The sequence below is a fragment of the Eublepharis macularius genome, chromosome 2 (genome assembly GCF_028583425.1).
Source record: "Eublepharis macularius isolate TG4126 chromosome 2, MPM_Emac_v1.0, whole genome shotgun sequence".
Classification (NCBI taxonomy): Eukaryota; Metazoa; Chordata; class Lepidosauria; order Squamata; family Eublepharidae; genus Eublepharis; species Eublepharis macularius.
Genome location: NC_072791.1, coordinates 168312094 through 168337693, shown reverse-complemented (window position 1 = coordinate 168337693; position 25600 = coordinate 168312094). Strand labels below are relative to the sequence as shown.

The following is a 25600-nucleotide window of genomic DNA, read 5'->3' as shown; positions in this document are numbered from 1 at the left end:
CTCCTTTCCTCCATTTTTATCCTCACAACAACCCGGTGAGTTAGATTAGGTCACCCCACAATTTTGCCATGGCACAGTGGAGATTTAAACCTGGATCTCACAGATCCTAGTCTGACCCTGGCTACTACACTGCAGCTGTCCTACACCTGACCTTTAATATCCTTTTAGAAAGAAACACATTGAATAGGAGGTCTGCTTCCTCTGGAAGCTGTAAACCTTGTTCAGTCTGAGCATGCTGAAAATGGAAGCTTACCCAGCTGCTAAATCCTAAATCTATAACTTCAGAGATCAACTAAAAAGTAACTTTTGGTGTCAAAACACCCTCCTCCACCACAAATGTAGATAACTTGAGCTCTGCCTAAAACTGTCATCAGATTGTCAACTGTTCAAATTTACAGGGTTCAAGCATTGCTCTAAACAATTCTAGACAGAAAAACTAATTTGTTAACTATGACTATTTTAATGTATCAGGCTTCTGCACATATTATATCCAGTAGAACTCAGATAATTTCAGAGGTGACTGCATTCAGGTTCTTTCCAGCTCTTGACTGTAGATACAAATCTGCATTTTCTTTTAATCCCACACTAGGATAATTTTTTTTACAAATTTGGAAGCTTACTTCCTTAGATAATTTCAAAGGCCTCTATTACCTTGGTTTGTTGCTGTTTTTAAAAGACAGAATGGTAGCTGCAAATGTTTCTCTCATTGTTCTTGTTTTGATTTGGTTAAAGAAAACAGAAACCATTAAAGCTTTAGTGATACAGTAGCCAAGAGAGAAAATTACAAACTAAAATTTTATGTATACAACTAAACTATAATAGACAATGTTTAGTAAAGTCTATAAATTGCTACCCACAACTTTCAAATTTTGTGCATGTATTAAATTAGATTTTTTAAAAACTTTGTCTCCTTTTTGGGTGCAGAAATTCAAATTTTTGTGAGAGACTACAGTAGTAGAACAGAAGTGCATGAGACTCATCGAGCTAGAACCAGGAGGTGGGTCAATTGCTTATTTAATTCTGTGAAGCCAAGATGGTGCCCTACCTTTAATTGTATCTTGGTGGCATTTGATAGCAAAGTGGAAACTTCTTGCTGCTCAGCCCTGTAGGAATCTGAAGATAACACATTTGTCATTTAACAACAGACACTGTTGGCCGTGACCTATATTCATAAGCACACACAAACTGCATGCATTCTTATACAGCTATGCATCTGTCTTTTGTCTTTTTTCAACAAAATCTCTACTTTTTAGAAAAAATGTAAAATGGTCCCAAAACTGTTCCAAGCATATGAGGCATAGCAAGGAAGGGGAGTGGTCAGGTACTCTCCAGGAGGTGATCAGAACATCTCTAGCAAAACAGTCACACATGTATTGTAGTAATGCTGATCATACTGTTGGGAACCAGTCTGAGTTGTTCTCAGGTACTGCAGAAACTTGAAAGGTAAAAATCTGTTTGCCCAGATTGGTGGACACACAGGAAAAAATAAATGTGTGTATTTATGGTGGTGGCAGTTTCACAATACCATCTGAACAGTTCTTGCAAACAGTACTGTCTCCGTATTTGCAGCCTCTTTTTTCTGGTGAGAACAGTAAACTTGCTTTTGGGGAGAAGACTGGACAATGATATACTGGGATTTGTTTTATCTATCTAGTACAGTGTTTCTCAGCTGGAGTTTGCAGCAGTGGTACTGGGGGTCTGCAAGTCCTTTTTAAGGACAGGAGCCAGTAGTCCTAGGAATTCCGATTGGTGGAGTGGTACAAAGGAGGTACAGCCTTGATGCAGTCATCACAGTTCAGATATAAAATTGGATTGACCTCCACTCTGTTTTCCCGTGTAAAGGATTTTATCATAGAAGCACACTATACCAGATCCATGAACAATAACACCAAATAGCAGTTTTCAGTTGAATACTGGATGTTCAGGTTTGTGTGAAGCTGGTCTTCCTTTATTTTTATGAGCAGCTCTGAGTGTTTTTCCAGCTAATGTATAAGGATGTTTCTTGCTGTTTTCAGGGCAAAATCCCTTCTAATCAAGGAATGAGATTGATTAGAACTAGGGTCAAGGCATTTTGAGTGGGGCTCTGTAAAATCAGCGACTCTCTGAAACATGATATTCTAAGCCATGTGAATACTGTACAGCAAGGAAACTGTTTCTACCATTTTCTATTTGGTTCTTGTTATGTTTCAAAGAATTGGTGGGGGTGTGTGAGATCATTTTCAGGCAGAGGATGCATAAGGCCAGCCTAGGAAATAGCAACAAAAAAGGGTCTTTGGAGGGACCAGATAAATTAAAGATGGAAGAGGAACCAGAGGCCAAACAGGAAGGAAAACTGAAGTAAGACATCAGGACACCATCAAAGAGAAATGAGAAATCTTTACTGGAAAATTTGGCTATTTTAAGAAGGGTAATGATCTGTCCTAAGGAAGGAGGTATGTTGTGCTAGAAATTTATTTTTTCTTAGAATGTACAGGTATAGGGAATAGTGTAGTTAGGTTAGTTAAACCCGTTTTCCTTTGTTTTATTAACCCAAAAGTTCTTAAGGATTTTGTGTATGCAACTAAATATTTTGGTATATATTGTTGCTTGTAAAATTCTTTAGAAAAATTGAACTTTGTCATGCAAGGACCTCTAACCTTTGAAGCTCCTCCCACCCTCATCTATCTAAAGCCATTCCATTCTTTCTAGTATCTGTGAGTTGGTTGTGTGCTATAAGAAACCTGTAAGGTTATGAAGACTAGACTGTTGGTATGGAAGTAGTCAGGAGAGAAACAGAATTCCCCCCAGTTGGGTGGAGATCACTGGTGAAGGGGAGACAAATGGGGGGGCACTTAAGCTGTTCTGGCTCCCTTCCTTCTCATGCTGCAGGCTACTACCCAAACCATGACACAGACAGTAAAAATACTTATCTCAAACTTGACAACAGTTTGTGTTGTTTTGAGGACACTAGAGGATAGACTCCATGGTAGGTTTTATGGCTGTATGCTTTTCCTCTTACACAATAAGTGTCCCTGACAGGCAAGTACCTAGGAATTCTCTTAGATAGTTTTAGGGGAAAATATTAAGAATTTGACCATATGTTGAAAACTAGCTGTACTAATCTTCACAAAGAGATCTTTCAACAAATGACAGTCTTGGAAAATGCTGTAACTTGTGACTAAAAAGCAAAGCATAATACATCAAGTCCTGCATTTTAGAATGACCACTCTGTTCTCTTCAGAGAACTGTTACAGGATACAAATGAATGGACATTGAAGACTTTGATCCAGTGAGAAAGTTGAAAAGCCTTGCTCCATGAAAGTCTGAAATGATTATGAGAGATATTGTAAGTCTGTATTTGAAATAGTTTTAAATCAAGTCTGAAATACTTGATATGGGAGTGTTTGGTATTGAAAGATAGGTGTTAACCTTGTAGGTCCAGTAGCACCTTAGCAACAAACTAGATTTCAAGAGTCAAAGAAGGGAGCTTTAGCTCTCAAAATCTCACACACTGGAAACCTAGTTGGTCTCTAAGGTGCTATTGGACCCAAATCTTGCTCTTCCACTACAAATCAACCATGGCTACCAACCTGAAACAACCTTGTTGATGTAAGTTCCAGGTAATTTGGGATCCATGATTCTCAGTCCTGTCATATCGATGAATTATGAATAATGAATAATGAATGAATGAATTATGGTTACATAGGGTTTGTAGGTAATATTTCAAAGACTGATATACAGAATGTCACAGGTCTGCAAAAGTTATTAGTGTGCCTGTCCACACATGCCTGTTTTAGTCAGCTGATGCACGCTGACAGCCCAAATAAAAGAACAGAGATTTTGCAAAAGCTCCTGTGAGCTTGGGAATGCATGGGGAGAAAACAGAATCTTCTCCTCTCTTCACCTATTATGTTTGTGGTTCTGTGTGCATGAAGGGTAGAAAGAGCCAGACAGAACATGTACACAGATGGTGGTTTTTAATAGTAATGTAATTTCCCGATTAAATAACAGATTCCTCATTCTTAATGCTATGAAAGGATTAACAGAACTATTGATACTAAATTTATCTTTTCACTGCCCCACTTCGGTGCATTAGAATTTTTAAAAAATACAAGTCTTGAGCCTGTGGCTGGCATGGACTCGTAGATGGCTTCTGGACTTTCCCTGTGTGGCTGACGAAATATTCCTGGCCCTAGAGAGGCCCGCTTGGCATCGACCAGGACCAGGGCTTTTTCAGTCCTGGCCCCAGCCTGGTGCAACGCTCTGTCCAATGAGACCAGGGCCCGGAGAGACTTGTTAGCTTTTCGCCGGGCCTGTAAGACAGAGCTGTTCCGCCAGGCATTTGGTTGCTGGAAGGCGGTGCCCCCTAGCCAGGGGAGTACAACATATGCCCTCCCTACTAGTGATACCTCCATCTCTCATATTTCCCTGCCAAAATGCTTCGTAGATGGCTAAAAAGGTGGTCGTCTAGATTATGTGCTGCTGTGTTATATATATACACATATGTGTGTATATGTGTGTGTATTTTAATCTGTGTATTTAAGATGTTTCATGGTTTTTAATTGTATATACTGTGAAATACGATTTTAAACTTGGTTGTAATCCGCCCTGAGCTTGCAGAATATAAATTGAATAAAATAAATAAAACCATTTGTTAACTGGGTTAATTGAAGCTTCAGTTTAAGGGTAGGTAAGATTAATATTTGTGACCTTTGGAGAATGCAAGTGAGCATTTTTGTGATCCACATAGTGATCTTTTTATTTTCTAGTATTTGAATATGCAATATAATTTTATGTGTAAAGTACTTCCAAATCTAAGTTTTGCTTCACAGCAACTTTGGTGGATATAACTCAAATTTATTTAATGTTTAAAAACAGTTCTCTGTTTGGGGGGGGCGGGCGGGCGGGGGTTACATGAAACCCCCTGGGTGAGATGAACTGGAGATTTGGGCTGGATTGTCACCAGTATGAAAATGACACTCAGCTTTGTCTCATGCTTCTGGCTGATCCAGGGAGGCTGTAGAAACTCTGAACCAGTGTGTGGATGCAGTTTTGATCTGGATTTGAGCTAACAGTCTGAAGCTTAATCCTGACAAGATGGAAGTATTACTGGTGAGCCTTGGATTTAAGATGTCACCCATTCTGGATAGGGTTGCACTCCCCTTGAAGGAACTAGTTCTTGTGCTCAGGCCTGCTGCTGGATAGGCAGGTGGCACCTGTGGCCAGGTGTACCTTGCTTTGACTAGTTAGCTAGCTGAGGTGTTTCGTAGGCAGAAAAGATCCGGCCACTATGGTATATGCTCTGGTTACATCTAGATTAGATTGTTGCAATGCTCTGAACAAGGGGTTGCCCATGAAAACTGTTGGGAAACTTCAATTGGTACAAGAATGTGCAGCCAATATGTTGACTGGAATGGGTCATAGGAACCATATCACTCGTCTTGGCCCATCTACACTGGCTTTCAGCTTGTTTCTGGGCACAATTCAGGATTCTGGTGCTAGTTTTTAAAGCCCTGTACAGTTTGGGATCAACGTACCTATTCCTTTATGAATCTGTCTGTTGGCTAGGGTCATCTTTGGGGGCCCTGCTTTGGCAGCTGCCCCCACCTTCTAAGATTAGGCAGGTAGCAACCCAGGAGAGGGCCTTCTCAGTAGTAGCGCTAAGACTCCAGAACTCTCTCCCCAGGGAGAGTTCGTCTGTGGCCATCGGTGAGTGAAGACTTTTTTGTTTCATTTGGCATTCTCTGAGCGAGCCATCCTTCCTACCCAATGTTTTAATTGCTGACTTTTGTTTTTGTATGTATTTTAGCTCAGGTTTTAATGATGTGTTGGGGGGGGGGGTTGGTTGGTTTTAATAATTTTAAAATATGGTTTTATTATGTTTTAATTTGTTAGTTACTTTGGTGGCCCTTGTGAGGGCAGAAAGGCAAGCTAGAAATGCTGTAAAATAAATAAGCATATAGGATAGTTTGGCATATTTATTAAGTTAAAAGTATAATTGACTTAGGTTTGTTCAGATAAAATTATCCATATACCAAATGCAACAGGGAGGAGGAATGCAAAAGTGCTGCACCTTATTCTATCAAAGCACGTACCTGCGTGCATGCCAAGTGCGGAAGGGGGAAAGAAGCTGAAAATAGTTGTAATTAACAAAAAGAGGCTTATTATTATTTGGACTTGGAAATAGGCTTCACACAGACAGTATTAAGAACTGTCAGCAGATCTGGATATAAGGTTAATTTTAGCATTGAAAACATTTGTTTTTATTATTCATTTTATTATTCATACAATATCATTAACATGTAATGAAACAAGCATCCTGATTTGTTCTTTATGTCTATAATATATGCAGGAGTTATAAAATCTTCATTCTGTTCAGTTCTTAAAAGTATTTGAAATAAAACTTGGCTCTTAAAAAAAGCATTTCATTAATTCTAAAAGAAGAAAATAGTTCACAGCAGTTTCCCTAGTGCTTCCAAATTTCCCTGTAGAGAGAGGCAGAATTAGGTGCATTATCTCACTGTAGGGTCAAAATGACTGGACTAATGGCAGTGGGTCAAAGGCTAAAAAAAATCTGAAGATATTTGAGCGCTCTTTGGGTAAAAACCGGTGTACACCTTGATATGTAGTAATATGTGTATATGAAGAAGTAGGTTTAAAGTTGCAGGTTATATAAATGAAAATTGGTATGTTTGTTGCTGTTAACAGAGTGCTCTACGGGCTTTACAGACCATTGACTCTTTAAAGGCTTTAATCCTGAATTTCTTTGCATGAGGGGATTGTGCCGTGTTCTGTAGGTACTAATAACATTTCTGATGGAGATTGGATTTTTGAGACTCAGCCAAAACTTCCATTAAATTGAGAGCCTTTGGTGTTCTGATGAGTAAGGTGCTTGCATGCATCATTTGTTGATGGCTAGTTTTCTGTGATGCATTTAAAAATTCTTTGCTCCTCCTGTACCATTGTTTTTTTGTTTTTTGTTTTACTGGCTCCTGCACGTATTGTGCTCTGTCCTGGTTTTGATTAGAAGAAACTCATGTTGGATCTCTCTTATGAGATGTCATTTTATTTCCAACTGATTCTTAAAATTACTTTTCCAGACATCTCACGTTCCAAGTAATAAAGTTAATGTGTTTTGGAGCTATTGTTCATCCTGTTGTGCTCAAGGCGTAGCCTGTAGTAGGCGAAGTCTGACATGGACATAACAGTCAGACACTTTTGACATCTATAACTTTTGAATCAGCTTAGTGCTCTTATTATTTAAAACATCTTATGAAATTGGCTGTATCCATGAAAGCTTATACTGTACTATAGTATATTGTTAGTTTTTAAAGAGTAACTGGATTATTCATGTTGTTTTTAGAGTGCTTACCTGATGGTTCTACTTACAGGCAGGCATGATTTCATTTCCCCTCTACTGCCTTACTACTTTCTACCTACTTTCATTTCTTTGTATTGCTTCCTGGACAAAAGCTCATGGTGCTGAGATGGATTATGACATCAAAAGTAAGCAGCCAACCAGCAGCATAATTTCTTCCCTCCTTTTGTTAGGTTTCTGACCTACTGATTTCTTCACTGAAACCCTTTTGTAATGATTTGGCCCTGACTGATTTTGTTATTGCAAGCCACATTGAGTATTTAAAAATAAATGAAAAGATGGAATATAAATACTCAAATACATATGAAGAAAAATGCTAGGAAGTAGCTTTCCTTTGAGTTGCTGGAGATGGAATATCTACAATCAGTATTTGTATTTGAAAATTAGAAGCTGACTGTTTCAAAAACACTGAGAATATCCACTTTTTCAGATTTTATCACAGCAAATTTTCACAGTAGTGCAATCTACTACAAGGATCTTTTTAGATTAATAGAATATATATGCTAGTAATTTTAAGACGTTTGGAAACTTAATACAATATTTAAAGAAAAAAACAGCTAAGCTTAGAAAAGAATGAGAACAATCTGTAATGCACCATGTGCACCTGCACTGTTATATAAATAACAATACACCTGACTGTGCAGTTCCCCTAACAGTTTTACAGCTGTCGAAGTTACATTTGGCACTTGGGCATCTGAACTGATAAGATCTTCCCCACTGGCATCTGGTCAGATGCTGTTTGTTCATATTGCAGATTGGCCTATCTTGGGAAGTATTACATGCTTTCCTAATGGTTCCAAACACCTTCTGCTGCACAGCTGCATTGTCCCTATGCCAGTAGCTGATCATAATGACCTTTTTCTTCATATGTATTTAGAAACTTGCTGCCTCCTCCTTGCAGGGATGGTGACTGATTTGGATGGTCCACCTTTGGAGATTAATGGATCCTGTTGCTTTCCAGGCAGCTCTGGAGAATTTTGACGACCTCCCCAGTGACTCTATGGAACCCCTTGTAGCTGTGTGGAATCATAGGGCTGGCTAGGGCCATAAACAGGATTGTTCCTTGGCCTCCCCTTTTGTAGCCTGATAAACTCTGGCTCCATAGTTCACAGGGGAGCTGGGGATATGAAACGAGTTGGAAATTTGAGATGAATCCAATAGAACACACCACAGAGCCCATTTGCAGACCTATGAGGTGGCAGTGATGGTGGCAAAGAAGGCTTTCTTCCTGCCACCATTGCATCAGAAAAATCTTGTATGGCTCAATTGTTCAGAGTGGTTTGTGACTTGATAATACTTAAGTCTGACCCTGTCAGTGATGTTAATTTGGCCCCTCATTGTGATGTTTTATGATGTTCTTTGCTGACAAAATCTTTCTCATCCGTTGCAACTCAGAAGCTAAATTGAGAGTAGATCTGGTACTTGGAAGTGTTGGTAGCATCTGCTTGTCCTGTTGTGTAGATTCAGATTGATCTTGCCTATGGATGCTGACAGGGGTCCCTGGGAGGTGTGAGAACCAGCACACGTATGGTGTTAGGCCATGCCCATCCTAAACTTTTAAAATTGAGCCAGGAAAAGGGATTGGAATTGTTGATGAAAATCATTTATGTCTTGTTGACTGAGAGATCTCTCCTTAGACCTTTGAAGGAGGCAGACCATTGTTTGATAAATGTTTATTGGCTAAGGATGAGGTGACTAATTATTGGCCAGTTTCCAATTTACAGGTAAGGTGACACAGCAGCTTTAGAGGTTCCCGGATGATACTTATGCCATTTCTGCCCAGTTTCAGGCTTGGGTTTGGAACCAAGTTGGCTTTAGTGAGATGGTCTTCATTTAAAACTGGACAGAGGACAGTCATCCCTGTTGACACTGTTAGATCTGTTAGCAGCCTTTGATACAGTTGGCCTTCTCCATTCTTATCCATCAGATGGAATATGGAGTTGATGTTAAATTGATGTTTTCTGTATGATCAGGCACAGAGTCTTTACTAGAGGCGCAGGAACAACTGAGTTGAGTGCCACAGGGTTCTGTTCTCTCACCCATACTCTTTAATATATGAGGCCGCTGAATGAGATCATCCAGAACTTTGGGACAGGGTGTCATCAATATGCAGATCACTCAGTTTATCTGCGCTTCCAGATGTATCTGTCTTAGTTCTGAACCAGTGCTTTGAAGCTACAGTCAGGTGACTAGGACAGAACACGCTGAAGCTTGTTTGTTCAGGACAAACAAAAGAATACGATTCTTTACTCAAAGAATAATTAAACTGCCAGTGGAGGTAGTGATGTCCAACCACTTTGGTGGCTGTAAAAGAGGTTGAAACAGGTCATGGAGGAGAGGGCTGTCAAGGGCCATGGCATTTGAAGAAAACCACTGTTTACAGAGGCAGCAGACTTATGAATACTAGTGTTGGGGGGCAGCAGGGGAGGATCTCGGCCTCCATGTCCTGTTAGTTTGGCCCTCCAGGGCAACTGATGGGTCACTGTGTGGAAAAAGGATGCTGAATGAGATGGACCATTGGTCTGATCCAGCAGTGCACTTGTTATGTTCACAACCCAGGTAAATCTACTTAAATAGTACGGAGATTCTTTGGGTAACTTGGCAGGTCTGTGTTGATTGATGTCCCTACTTCTTCCTAGAACTGCAAACTATATTGTCTAGTTGAGAGAGACTGCTCATTTGAAAACTAAACCTATCCAGCCCAACAGATGCACAAAATTAGTTCTAGTTAATGCACATGATACATTTGGACTCTGTCTGATATTTGTATTTTTTGTACAAGCATGCCGTTTTTGCAAAATGTGGAGTTTTTCTGGAGCTGGGTTCAGCAATTGTTCATAATTAAAGCACCAAACTACGTTGAATTTGGAGCAAGTGATCAACAAAGAGCCGGTATGAGATCCTGTTTGCATAATTGAAAATTATAACTTAACTGCACTGATAAATGACCCTTGATTAATAAGAGCATAAGTTTCTGGGACTTAAAGCTCTCTGGATTCACAAGCCCTCCTAGTTGTTCACAGGCAAGTGCCATCTTAGACAAGCTGAGGGCACAGTGTGAGATGTCCTATGCTAGATGTGGCTTCCATCCTTCCTGGGCATCACTGCTTACTTTCCAGAACTCTTGTGACAGCCTTGGATTCCTTCCTGTCTTGCGGTTGCTTTGTGCTGGCTACGGACATCCACTGGAGACGTGATTTAACCCTCCCACCCCCTCTCCATGCTCACAGACCTGTAATTGGTTCTGTAAGTCACATTTGGCTTGCAAGCCACAGGTTGCCAACTCCTGTTCTAGAGGTACAGCCTCTATGCAGCTGTAGCCCTACTGTCATAGTTAGCTTTCATATCTTTCTAATTCTCTTGTTTATCCATCTGCTGCCACTACAGAGTTCTTTGGAGCAAATATTTCCATATTCCTTTAAAATATGTTAATTAATCTTAAAATTAAACATGTAAGTTGAGCAGGTTCCATTAAGCTCAAGATTTGCATTTCTATTTAGATAACTTGGCCACCTGGAAGTCTTGTGAACTGTCAGATTTCTTAACTACTCTACTGTGCTCTAGCAGCACACTCCTTTGTCAAGAAGTATAAAATGTAAGCAGGACTCCATAAGACATGAAAAAGTGCTTTCTCTCAATATAGAACTGAAAAATTAGATCCCCCCCCTTGTAACTGCACTTAAAATACTGTAAACTTGGTACCACTCAATACTACAATACACTGATGTATTGCTAAATTACATAATGTCTGAACAACATTAATAGTTAGCAGTGTTTCTAGGGTAGAAAATTGCAACCAGAGTCCCTGTAGGCTTATTGCTTGTTAATTTAATCTGAATGTGGATTTTTATTGTTACTGTACAAATTTTGGATTTTTATGTTTTAAAATTGGCTGTTTCACACAATGTTTTAACAATTGGCAGTAAATACTAAACAGATTCATAGAAATATAATGTGCACGTTCAGATGTAAGGATTGGCTATCGCTTCCCGTTGCCTGTACATGTGGTGGTAAATGTCCATTTGCTATACCATTATCAGGTGCCAGGCTGGGGTGGCACAGGCCACATTCGCAGAGTGTGGTGGGCTCAGGCAAGAGGCTAGTTCCAGCAGTGTAGTCAAAAGTCTAGTCCTAGGTCGAAAGCACAGAGTCCAACAGCTGGTGGTAACCTGGTCAGTACAGAATGAAAGGCGCAGTACAAAATGAAAGGTCAGGGGTTCCGAGAGTCACCTGTATGCAAGTTCCAGGGCTGGGCAAGGGCAGAGTCAGGGCTGGTCCAGGGAGTCGCAGGAAACAACGCTGGATCAAATGAGAGGGTCACAGAGTCAGAGGGGTGGCAACTTTTTGCTTCCATGCCTCATGGTCTTCCTTGGCTGGGCTTTATAGCTAGGTACTGGAGGGCTGGGCTTGCAGCCAGCTGCTTATCCTGTGGCTACTCCTCACCACTATCTGCAAGCAGCTAGCATCGGGCCAGGAGGCATGTGCTTTGCTGTTTCTCCTGTAGGCTTGTTCTTAGCTTCTGCCTGCAGAGCGCCAAGGGTGTGGGCGATGCTGGAGGGCTGGGACAATCAACTGGGTTTTACCTGTTGTTATTTCTGGGCTGGAGGTGGTGTCAGTGGCTCTGCCTCATCTGCTGGCTGTGGGTCCTTACGAGCCTGTGGCTCGTCAGCCTGCTTGCTGGTTTCTGGTTCAGGGCTGGCTACTCAGGGCTCCTCTTCTCCCAAGGAGCCCTCAATGCCACTGTGCACATGACAACCATAATGTGTGGAAGTAGCCCTAGAACTTGCCAGTTTTGCAAACTTAGCAGAGGCTGAGATAATTTCTTTCTGGAAAGGCACTGTTTAGATGTTAGTGTCCTGTTGCATATTTTTCAGGACTGTGTTCTATATGGGAAAACAGATTCTGCAATTAAGCTGTAGCTCATAATTGCACCTTGGAGCAGCTACTTCAAGTGGGCATTTGATGTTGTCTTTTGTTATCTAGACACTTCATGCTACACTGCATTCTACATCTCTGTCTTTAAAATAGGATTTTGCATGTCAAATCTGTAGTGGTGTTGGTTGATGTTTTGCAGAAACAAAGAGCACAACTTTTCATACTGATGGTTATGAATATGAAATACATCCTGCTCTCTGGCAAATACTGAGCTAATGTTTTTGTGCCTTCATGAGTTTTTTTTCATGGAACTAGTGCTCAAGCTTTCTGCCTTCCATTAAAAAGTACATCTTGCTTTTCAGCAACAAAGAAATAGATATTAACCTTTATTTATTGGTGTGCTATTTCTGCTTTTCTACTGTTTCTTTAAGGAAAAAGAACATCTTCAAAGACTGGTTCAAAGACGAACAGGCCTGCTACTTACAAAATAGTGTGTGAGAGCCAATTGTGTAATGATTTGTTGCTGGACTGCAAATTGAAGGTGGATTGTTTGCTTGTTCTAGATTTCTCAGCACTGAGAGGTTGGCACACTTCCTCATTAAAGTGGTTTCATTTCAGAGGGAAAACTACTTGGTGTGCTTTGGTTCTGGTGCAGGCTATGCACTAGTTTTTAACAATAAGAACTTGATAAAAATGAAACCATAAATTCAGTTTCATTGCAACATCATGATGCTTAGGGCTCTGTACTTCATTCATAATGGTGCTTTACAGTGGTTCAGATACTGTATTTCCTGCCTGTGATATATATAAGTTGTTCTGTGTTAGCTGTTTTTGTAAAGGATATTGCATTGGATCAGAGGTTTCAGAATGTGAGGTGTGGATAGTTGTCAAGGGGAGAAGCATGAGAATATCTCTGTTCTTCCCCCAGTGTGGGCCTCTCTTGGGTTGAGAGGTGAAGTTGCTGGCCCACTCCCTCACCCCTCCCAGTCTGTGCAATGCTAGGTGAATTGTGCCATATCTGTGTGTTGACTTTTCAGATTGGGGTTTTCAGTGAAACAGAAGGAACTGGTTTTTTCCATGAATGGTTTGATGTCCTCAGAACTCATTTAGAGAGACCTGAAGGTGTATACTTGGCCAGTGGGTCTGTGCTCTTTTGTTTCTTTTGTGATCCACTCTCCCTGGGCCTGAAGGCAACAGCTTCCCACCAAATCACTTACATTATATGTTTTTGCCTCATTTAACTTTGGGGGTATGTGAAGGACAGTTTTCCAGCCTTACGGAAACTTCACTGTTGATGGAATCCGAAGATTTCTGCTTTAGACTGGTGAAATCTTTACTTTGATTACTACCAGCTTAATGTTTCCTTTCTGCTGCTGTTGCAGACCCTTCAGCAGATGGAGGAAGGGATGAGGTGAGAAATCAGTAGGCGTGGAAAGAATTGGTTTCTACCCCCACACTTCTGCCTTTGTGTTAAGTTGGCAAGTGCATTTCAAAATGCATTTGCCGTTTGCTGAGATAACATGTCGTTCCTCCCTTTAGGGCTATGCTTACAGAGTAAGGTTCACTATCAAAGATGGGCAGAACATGTAGTCAGCACTTACATATTTCACAAGGGCATAATGTATTGTGAAGGGTGTTTCAGTTAATTTTTTTTGGTGTAGAATGTTAAGTTTTTTTTAAGTTGCTGGGTCTGTAACTTAGAGCTGCTCTTGAGAAACCTCCCAGAATTATGCTTCCAGTTAGAGAGATGAAATATCCAGAGGTTTTTTTAGTGGGGGAAAAGAAATGTTGGAAAAGTTGAAATATATTTAATGCTTGTATTTCTTACTAAATCAAAACTCTTTTTACAGCATTAGCATAAATCATTTATAATTTAGCCTATAAAATTGTACTATGTGGCATATTTATGGAATGTACACACCTTAGTTTTCTACAAGCATAACTATAAATATACCTGTTACTACAGAGGAGAATTGCAAACTGCAGCACCTGTGCTACCTTTACTATATATCTTTTTGCCATTTGAGAGATAAGGAAAAATAAAAGTTAAAAATAGAGAAAACAAATTTTGTAGTAAAAAAAATTAATTTAATTTATTAGATTTATATTCCGCCCTCCCCACACCAGCAGGTTCAGGGCGGATTACAAAAGAAGTAGATTCATAAGTCACCACAGGAATATCAGCATATTTGGAGATCAAATTAAACTTTGTAGCATTAAAAGCTCTGAACTCTTCAGTAGTGTATTATCATGCATATGATAACATATTAACTGTGATCTAGGTTAGTCATATTTAAACAATAAACGTGTTTGAAAAACATCGACAGTATATGCAGGAATGATCATTCTCTAATACTGTAGATTATCTTACATAAAATTATTATACTACACATGTTGAAATGAGCACTTTCTCATCATTAAAAACATTTTGTTCATTTCCCCTGGGTTGAATGCTGAGATTAATTAGGGTGGGCAATTAAGGTGGGATCAGGGACTTTAACAAAATAGTGTTCTTTTGAATGCAGTAGGGAATCTAAAGTAGACATGGGCATGAATTGAAATACAAATAAAATTTTGTGACGATTCGTGTTTCACGAAACGTGTTTCATGGAGCCACCGTTTTCATGAAATTCACTACTTTTTGGGCCGATTCATTCAATTTGTGAATGATTCGTGATGCCAGACAGGCTGGTGCCGATCCATTGATTCCCCAGGCAACATAGGCCTGGGGAATATATAGGCTCGGAATGTCTGCAGACCTTTCGTTGCCATTGGAAACCCCAATCTTAGCCCACATAACCTTGATAAGGCAGCTCTCCCTGCCAACTGGAGAGCTTCCATTCTGCCCTATACAGCAAGGAGCAGGGGGGTTAATCCCCTCGGCAACTGAGAAGATGCGTCTTCTATAGCCATGGGAGCACCAATCTCATCTCTCCAAACCCTGTTAGGCAGGTCTGTCTGCCAACCAGAGACCTCCTGTTCTGCTCTATGTGAGCATTTCTTGTATAAGGCACAGCTCTCTGCCTCGAGCTTTTCAGTTCCAGTAGACAGAAGGAGAGGGAGGACCTATTGCTGGGATTTGGAGTGAGAGAGTGGAATTGGGAGTTTGGGCTGGATTTGCTCCTGCTTTAAAAGACACTGAAAAGCCTCTTTCTTATTTTCAACTTTTGGCCTTGCTGGGAAGGTTGGTGGGTGAGGATGCCTTCTTTCCTCCACCCCACCCAACCTCAGTCTCAGGGCATTGCCTGGCTCTGGGGCCTAGCTTGACTGAGGTAGCTTGCTGCGCCGAGATCCTCCTTCCCTTCAAAGTCCCCCTCCCCCCTCCCTTTTTTCCTTTAATTTTCTTTGCTTATATTCTTATTTAGAGCATTTGTTCTTGCTGGCTTGTTGGGTGAAGGTGGGTGGAGGAGAGCCTGCTGAAGTCTCCCTGCAAGTTTGGCATCTCTGGGTATGAAGGGAGCCATTAAAGTGCCCTGGGTTCTGACGAATCACAAAACAAACCATTTTGTGAAAGTTCGTAATTTGTGGTTTGTGGAATGCGACAAAACATGAAATGCTCGTTTTGGTTTTTTCCCATTTTATGTCCATCTCTAATCTAAAGCTGGATCTGTTATTTTGTGGCCTACTCTAGGAGTCTTAGGGCTTTCACTATACTATGCTTATATATTTGTAACTAGAACAAATTTTTTAAGATACCATAAATTGCTCGCTGTCATCCAAATGATACCAAAGTCAGTAGTACAGCTCCTGGACTTTTTGTAGCTTGGAAGCAGGGAGTGTGGCACAATGCATAAACACAGGTCATGCATTATGTAGCAGTTTAAACAGTGCTTTCTTGAAACAGTTCCCTGGAAGAGATCCAGTAGTTTACTCCCTGTGTTAGTAGCATACCCGCATCTTGTTCTTGGCTTTGTTTTCTATTGATCAGCAGGTGACAATTTACACAATGAAGGTTACTGAAACAGAGTTTCTTTCACAACAATTTATACAAAAGAAATTATTGTTCTAGAGCATATCTCTCATAAGTGGTGATGGGGCCTTTTTTACATATAACGCAGGCAAGAATTCAGTCATGTCTAATCATTTTTTCCTATTCTCACATCCAGAAAGTGTTATTGGAGAGACTTGTGGAAGTGTTGCTCTTGAGTGAGATACAACAGACCTCATTAGATAGCTTCTAAGGAGTTGATAAGGCACAGTTCAGACTTGAAGAGTGTTGCTATTTTGTGAGACTGAGATGAGTGGACGGTATGAATTTGATGCTTATGGCTTACAAAGTTATGATAACATTCCTTATGCACTGTATGATCCACCTTGGGTCTCAGAAAGGCAGAGTATAAATAAATAATAATTAATTTTAAAAGTATTCAGAGGTTAATTTTGTATCTTGCTGTGTATGTGGCTACATTTTCTTTAGACACAGAAAAAAATGTATATGTTCACTATGACTCTTTTGTGATGCATTGTGTAAATAAAATTGCTTGTATATGCCATAACTTAGATGCCATAGCTGATGTTAGGATGCTGTTGGTGCATACTCTGGTCCCATTTATATGGATGACTTTCAGTTGATAAGGCCTGATGAAGTAGACATTCTGATTAGAAGTGTGCAGGTTTTTTTGTCTGATAGTATGTATGCCAGGTTGGGTTGGTCAAGTGGGTCTGGAAGTTAAATGCCTCCCTGAGGGAAGGGTATAGTTCCAACTAATTTGAAAGAAGTGGTCATGAGACCTCACCAGAAGATGGCCCCCCTTGAACCCAAATGACTAGAATAATTTGTTGTGAATCTTCCTGAGCCAGATTTGGGAGCAGATTCCTCAGATGATCACCAAGAGGAGCCATTCTGAGGGATGATCAGGAGATTCAGGTGGTACCCAATGCCATTGGGCCCCCCCTCCAGACCCAGAGCCTCTTCCAAACCCAGGGCCTCTGGCTTCTGAGGCCTCAGTCAAAGGACTTACCCATGAAGGCTCAGCTCTAGGCAACACTACCAACATGGCCAGAATCTAGTCCTCTGCCTTGTAGGGCCTGCTCCTGGACTACCTGTCCCCCAAGTTCTCCCCCCATGCAGCGAGACTGAAAGAGACAGCAGGCCCATGAGAAGGCAATGCAGTGATGGAGAAAAGCCAGACGGGCAACGTGTCATCCAGCTATTGCACCAGATCACTGCCTAAGTGCACTTAGTGCTTCATAGGATTAGGGTTCAATCAAGCCTTGGGCAGATGAAGCCCAGGAACGAGTGGGGCCTCTTGCTCTCCAGGTTATTTAAACCCTGGAACCTTGCTGGTTCAACCAGTTCACAAGGCCACAGACCTTGCGTCTGAGCCAGCTTTATAACCTTGCCTGCTCCTGTGATCTAGACCCTGCTAGGTGATAACCAGCTGGTTAAGTCTTGGCTCTCAAGGAGATCATCATACCAGGAAGCCTGAGGCCAGAACAAAACTGTTGCTTGGTGGCCAACATTACATTCTTGTGTGAGGTGCTTGAGCAAATGGTGGTTAGCAATGCAGCTTCAGGAAATCTTGGAGGAGAAAGATATTCTAGTGCATTCTTGATTACGACTTGCATTTGGGAATGGATTACCTGATTATTTTCCTGGTACAGTGACAAGTTAGAGCACCTTAGGCCTCTCAGCATCTTTCAGCAACTAATGGAATGGGATACTTATTCAGCCTCTGTCCAGATAAGACTGAAGTGCAGTTGGTCAATGACAAACCCACTCAAGGGTTGAAGATCCATCTGTCCTGGAAGGGGTTGCACTCCCCCTGAAGGAGGAGGCTTGGAATATTTAAAGGATTTCCTGCTTTCATACTATATAGTGCACCAGCTAAGACCTTTCCAAGTCTGTGCCCCCTTCCTGCAGAGGTGGGTGGCAACCAGAGGCAGGCCTTTCCAGTGTCAGTGCCTTGCCTTTGGAATTCCCTCCCTCTCTAGACTCACCTGGTGCTTTCTTTACTTTCTTCTAGATTGTTCTATCTTCTATATTGGTGAATTTTATGATTTTATTGAAATGTTTTTAATGTGTCAGATGCTTCAAGTCATTTTCTAGAGGGGTGGCATATTGAATTTCTGTCTAATGTGTTAAAGAAGTTTAATTTGAATGATTTTAAAATCATAACAAAAATGCATTTCAGTTGATGTTTTTTTTTTAAAGGATTTTGTTGTTTAGGTGATGCCTAGATAAGGTTGCATGATTAGTGGGGAGGGGATCCGTTAAACCCAGTGTAGGTAGCTTCTGAAAAAGCATGTTTGGGATTACATTTTTAGTCAACCATAGTTAGTCATTAGAAAGTAATGTTGTGGGAGTGTGGTGTGCCTCCCCCCTTACATCTCAAAATTCGATTTTTTAAATATTTGGCGGCCAACATGACAAGTCCACAATTTTGTCAGCTTTGTCACTTATATAATTCTACAGAATGTATAAATCTGAATTGTTCAGGAGGACATTTTTATAAAGGAAATAGAGTTGTAGTAAAATGGAATGCTTTTACAAATGGGCAAAGGCTGTTCTTGAGGACACTGTTTATTAGATGCATTTCTTGTTTTTTATTGTGTTATCCAGTCTTATTACAATATTTATTATATGTCTTATACTATTCCTACAGTATTGCTAAATTTTGTAATCTACTGAATCTCAGTGAGAATGGCAGACTCTAGATTGTTAATTAATATGGCTGTTACCTGCTTACAGAAAATGTAGTTAACCGTATGCATTTTTGATGAATGAATGGATTAAATTTTCATATGACTACTTCTGGAAGCTTCCAGCTTCTTCTGGAGAGTTTCTGTGACATTGCAGAACTCACAGCTGGCATCTCCATATTTTCCATACCTGAAATAGAAATACCATTTTCCTACCATTTTAGAATTCAAGCATTATTAGCATGTTAATGTTAAACTAGTGCATATTCAGTAGGTTAGGATGTGCATATTTGTTCTTCACACATGTCAGTGCCAGATGGTGAAAAACTAGTTTGTGCTCACATCCCTGCTTCAGCATTTGTATAGCTTCGGGAGAGGGACATTTGTATAGCTATTTGTTTAGCTTCAGGGTAAGGGGTTGAAATGTCCCTCTCCACGCAGCAGGAGGGAGAGGGACATTTAAATCATGGATCAGCTGTTTGTCGGGGTTTCCACAAGCAGCTGAGTACTTTGAAGGGAAGGAGGATCTCAGCATGGCTTGCCACCGCTGAGATCCTCCTTCCCTTCAAAGTCTCCCCGTTCCAACTGGCTGGAGGGGGGAGGGGGGACTTTGAAGGGAAGGAGGCTCTCCGCTCGGCTTGCAAGCCCTGCCAAGAACCTCCTTCCCTTCAAAGTCCCCTCTGTTCCAACCGGCTGGAGGATGGAGGGCTGCGGCTGCGGCTGGGGAGTGGGGGGCTGAGGCTGGGGGTTGTGGGGTTTGGGGTGTTTAAAGGGCCTTGCCGCTTGCAAATGGCAGGTTACTTTAAACTATCAGCCGGCGGGTGGCAGGGGGGAATCCCCCCTGCCGGCTGATAGTTTAAAGGGACTTTTAATGGGCCAGCTAAGTGGGTTGGAGTGGGGGGGAGTGTGGGGTTGAGGGGTGTGGTGGGGGTGCTGGGGGAAAGCCCAGCCCCCTGAATCACTTCAGAATGCTCTGAATCTTTACAGAGCATTCCGAAGCGATTGAAATACCCGAATCCAAAGCAGCTTGCCACTTTGGGTTTTGGGTGTTTCCAAATGTTTTTCCGAAGTAGAAACCCGAATATTTTTGGGATGCACACCCCTATTGGATTGTAAAATCTAAGAGGGTGGCAAGTGATCCATCAGAGAGCTGCTGTAGCATAGTGGTTAGGTTGCAAATAAGCACTCTACTGGTTTGAATCCCACAACAGCCATAAACTCAGCAGGTGGCCTTGGGGAAGCCATTCCTCTGCCCCAACTGTTCAGCTATATTGTGGGGATAATAATAAGACTGACTTTATTCACTGCTCTAAGTGGAGCACTGATCTGTCTAGAAGATCAGTATATAAGTGCAGATTGTTGTTATTATTGTCCTTTCTGCAACCAATATTTTTTGGCAGCAAGACCTTGAGTACTGCTTGATTTATGATAAATATGTTCCCATACTTGGCTCAGGCAGTTGGCTGGATTCACACAGTCCATCTTCACAGTGAGTGTTCTGTGTGGGTGGATGGGGCTGAAATGAGAGAGTGAGCTATAGTGAAGTGGGGCATTGGCTCAGACAAACCTTTTACAAATAATGAAAAGGAAAAGGACATTAGAGAAAGGTACCAGGCACAGGGTTTTATGGAATCTAGTAATTAAGAAAGGTTGGTAGATTTTCTTATGCTAAGTCACTTACTCTGTCTCGCAGTTAGATGAATGTTTCTGGCTCTTTTGTTCTCATGCCCTGTATATGCAGTTCTAAAAGCAGGAATATTGATATAAGCTTCTAAAGAAAAAAAAATAGGTCATTGTATTTAGTAAAAGCTTTAGTTAGGCATTGCATCCGGGACAGGATTTATACTTTGTATATGACAAAGACAATCTTTCAGCAGTACTCGTGTGCTTGAGTAAATTAATGAACAGAAAACACATGGGTGATCTTACTTACATGATGTCTCTTCACTCTGATTTTTGTAATACTTTAAAATGACATTTACCTCCTAGAGTTTTGGCAGGGACGGAGCCTCTTCTGAGAGTCACCACAGTCCAAAATTGCTTTGTTCAGGCAGCTCCCATTGCAGCAGAGAATCCTTGGATAGCTTGTTCTTCCCGTATGGCCATTTAAAGTAATTTAAGCAGAGCTGGAGTAACTGGTTGAATCCAGTGATTCCCACTGAATTATGCTTTCCGCTGACAAAGCAACATTTTTAGTAAAAAGGAGTAGAAAGGATCCAACCCACTCTTTCCTATTTATAGAAACCAACTTTCGTTGGGCCACCTACAGGATTTAGCAGGGGGTTAGGGAACAATGTTGAGTTGGAACCGCTCCTCCTTGATCAGGCCGTTGTATAGGTTAGTGTTTGGGATTGATCTTTAACACCCTGTGTGAATTATTCTGTGGGGATATGTCAAAGTGCCATTCTTTCCCTCCAACTGTTTCTCAACAGCTTACTATAGATGGTTGCACTTGCCCAGGAGTGGGAGTGAAAGATCAGCAAGCTGACATCTGGCACTGTTTTTTATCTAGCACATTTTTATCCTGCCTTTCCTCCAAGGAAGTTGGAACAGTATGTATGGGTTCCCCTTCTCCATTTTATCTTCACAACAGCCTTGGAAAGTAGGTTAAACTGAGAGGGACTGACAGCCCCATGATCGCTGGGTGTGCTTCATGGTTGAGTAGAGATTTGAATCTGAACTCTCAGGTACTAATCTGAAAGTCAAACACTGCACCACACTGGCTGTTCTCTTTTACACTGGATCCAGGAACACTGCTCTGTATCTGAGAATAGGTCTGGGAGGCACTGTTGGGTGGGTAAACAAAATGAAGCTAAGTCCATCCAAAGTGTATATGATGTTGTTGACTCATCTTACTGTGAAACTCAGGTGCAAAAGAGTGAAAGATGCATCTTAATGCAGGTGGTGAGGATACAGTTCAGGCATACTTTAAGATACAGGCTGATTCCTGTATTGTGGTTGTGATAGTGGTGAAAAATGCCTTTTACATTTATTATGTTTGCCTTATCTGCAGAACAGAGATTTAGCAATATTCATGATTCTGTTTTTTATGCCTTGATTATTGTAGTACATGGTGCTGCCTTTGAAAAGTATTTGGAAACTTAATTCAGCAACCCATCTGTGGAGAAATGGTCTTGCAAGCTCCATTTCTGCCCACACATGAGTCTGGAAGTTCCACAGCCATCCAGGGTCTCCACCCAGCAAGGCCCCTAATCTTCAAACTCCTAGTATAACCTGCTTCTCTCAGACTGCCATCGAACTAGTCATTAAGAGATTATCTCCTACTGAAGAACTGTTGTTGTTGTTATTGTTGTTATTAATTCAACTTATTACCCAGCCTCCACGCAAGCAGGCTCAGGGTGTGTTACAGCACAGTGCAACTCTTAGTTGCAACTCTTAGTTGCACTGCTGCTTACAGGCTCTGCCTCAGTGTCATGTCATAGATTTTGCTCACACTAACACAGGAATGAACAAAAACTTGTACACTGTGGAGATGAAGGGATCAAAGAGCATCCCTTTCCTTTTGCTTCTCCTTGATAAGTGTGACTGAATAGGGCTTTTTGTGGTTTTGTAGATAGAAAGACTGGTTTACCAAAGTTACCAAACTATTAAGAAATGTAATGAAGAAATAACAAGCACAGACAGCATTTGCAAATCACATCAGAGTGAGCAAGAATCAACAAAGTGATTTAAACTCATTTCTCTTAAAGCAGTACATAACTTACAAGATGAAAAGTAAGGATAGGCTGTTTAATTCTTGTAGTTACCAGTATTCAGAAATGTCCCATCTTTCTCATTGAGTGAGGATTCCCCCTTTGTCAAGCTACCCATGATCATGGCTGCCACAGCAATGAGATTGTTCCACTTAAGGAGGCAAGGTGGGTAAGAGAGTTCAAAGAGTTAACTAATAAGGTTTTTTTTCCTTGTGGTTAGAAGTTTTGTAATTTTTGCACAGCCCACCTCTTGTGGGTTGTCTTCCTTTTCCTGTCCCAAGAAGATGATCTGTTCTTTTCCATTTGGACTCCCAAGCTCTGTGGCTTAGGTGCGACTTTTCTATCCTTAGTTCTTTTGAGCTAGGGCCGTATCTGCATGTCCATGAAGCTCAATGGCTCTTGTGCCAGGAGGTGAGTCACACCCAACCTGCTTTTTCCTTGGGTACCTGTGAGCTTGTAAAAAGATGTTTTGTAGCCTCTGAGCCTGTGAAGAGCATGGACTCGACTATTATCAACTTTGATGTAAACTTTGAGGTGTGAGAAACTTCGTCACACCACTGTGATAATTACTGAGTGACACAATCATGTAATATTTGAAAAAAATGCACTTGTTATCTATTGGTTTCTAGCAAAATTCTGTTGGTTTCTAGCAAAATTCAGTGTACTGTCTTTGTCCTTCTAATACCTAAATGACAATGCATCCAGTACGTACTAGGGAACATTTCCATTTTGTATGAATCTTACCTCCCATTGAGGCCTTTACAGAAGGCTTTGAGGTGCTAAATCTTTGCAAAATAACATAATTTGGCTAACCTATAAGACTTATGCACTAATATCTCCAGGCTTTTGAACTCCTTTTCTTAGGGAAGTTTGCTGATTCTTGTGTTTGATACCACAAATAGGCTGTGTTTTTATTTAGGGAAAACCATTGGCCTCCTATAACCTTGAAAATTTAGCTGACTTTTCTGTCAACTGATTTTATTATATGGCTAACGTTATGTGTTATCTGTAAATGTTGAATGATGCCCTAGATTATGATCAGTGGGATATGATTCTTTTTGCTATAGTGGGTGTGGTATATTGTATGTACCTAGAACCTGTGTTATACCTGCCTGCTCTGACAGAATTGTATTTTACTTCTGATGATATCATTCATATTAATTGCAGAGTCAGTCATTGTCAAGAACTTAGTGGCTTGGTGTCAAAACAATAGCAGAAATGTAGAATAACATGAATCCAAGAGGGATAGGTAGCTATGTTAGTCCATAGTAAATTCCAAAAATAACAGCTATGTAATGCCTTTTATTAAGATTAACCAGAACACCACAACATGGTGTGCAAGCTTTTAAGTTCTTCAGAATGTTTCATCATGTTCAAAAAGGAAGTCTTCCAGGCCACGATCTTAAGGCTCTTTGTTTGCGTCCTGTATAGGATGCTCTGCTGACTTCCGTGAGCTCAGGGTATGGCTAATATCATGCTGTCTCCTTTACCTTTTGAGAAGCATAAGCACTGTATGGAAGCCATCCAGTTGAAAACATAAAAACCAGTAGTTAATCAAATCTGTTGTAATGCCAAAAGGAACACACAGACCCCTTAAATCTTGTGAGCCAAGGAGATCATGGTATTCTTTACGTTAACAATAATGGAAATTCATTCTTACGTGGTGTACTTAAAGGCTGGGATCCTGCCTAGAATTTTCAGGTGCAAGGCGGGCTTTTTGCCAGCCACATTCTCCTGTGGGAGACCCCTAATCCCCCCAAACTATTTCTGAGGATTCTCCATTCCCCAGGAACAGCATTTCAGGGGTGTTTGGTGCTGCCATGGGAGAAGAGAAGCTGTAAACATGTCCCCTTCTCTTTGTTCCTGCAGACATTCTAGACGGAATCCAAGCCTGTGTGTCTTCTCAAGTTCTTTTTCCTCCAGTTTCCTCCAGTTATTCTCTCTTGGATAAATTCAGAAGTACATATAAGCAGTACAACTATAGATGATTGTGTGGACTGCTGTGTTTGACAAAATAGATCAAATCAAATTGGCATGCCACCTGTATGCATGCATGTGTGCACAGATCAGAAAGAGTTCTTTATCAGTCCTATCTTAACTGGTGGCTTCACTTTTTGTCTTTTCCAAAACCCTATCTGGTATAAAGAAACATAGATGTGGGTATATTTCAAGAAAACACAGGAGAGAAATGCAAATATATGTCAGAAATTCTGGGAATAATGAGCTGAGTTATTAAAAGTTGGAAAGTGCTGGGTATACATTTTAAAACCCAGTGTGCCAGGTACCAGTAAAGCAAGGAAGATAATATAAAGGCTCTAATTTCTTGATTTGAACTTCTGTACTGTGTGTGGACACAAACAAGGAGCCTTCAATTAGATTCAATCTATTGTGGTTTGAGCCAAATATTTTATTTCACAATGAGTATAGTAATTTATAATGTGTTCCTCCAGGTTCCAAGAACTGGTTTGGGGGTATGGGGAATGAAAAAGCCTTTTATAAAATTATTATTGTCCAGTGATTGATTTCCTTAAGTCCATTTTATTTAAGCCTACTTTTCATCTTAGTTTAAGAGCCATTGGAGAAATTGTTCAGGACCTCCAAGGTAACCCTTGGGAAAAATTGAAATCTTTAAGTATGCTGAGTAATTTAATCATAATAGTGAAGCTTTATAAATGAGCCAAGAGGTGCCTGGTAATTTGATTGCCAAGCCAAGATGCTTTCTGCATCAGTAATGTTGGAAATGGCTCCCCTTAATCTGCAGTCTGGTAGGTATATTTAAAGTGTTTTGATTCAGAATCAGCATTGCAAAGACAAGCAGAGAGAGAGTGAATGCTTGCAGTGCTCTGTTTTTAAGAGTCATTGTGATTTGTACCAAGTGATGCAGTCTTTCTAAAAATAAAATTGGGACAAGCTATTGAAAGTTGATTTAGACTGCAAATATGAAACTACAGAACTTCTATGTAAAATGTTTCAATTGTCATTATTTGTCTTTAACTGATGGGCATTGTTCTTA

At 40.7% G+C, this 25600-nt stretch overlaps 1 protein-coding gene across 2 annotated transcripts in view; it reads left to right on the top strand.

The window, feature by feature from the left end:
* The window catches only part of OSBPL11 (oxysterol binding protein like 11), a 60517-nt gene that overhangs the window by 4115 nt on the left and 30802 nt on the right, over nt 1-25600 (top strand). The gene's annotated exons all lie outside the window — the stretch shown is intronic.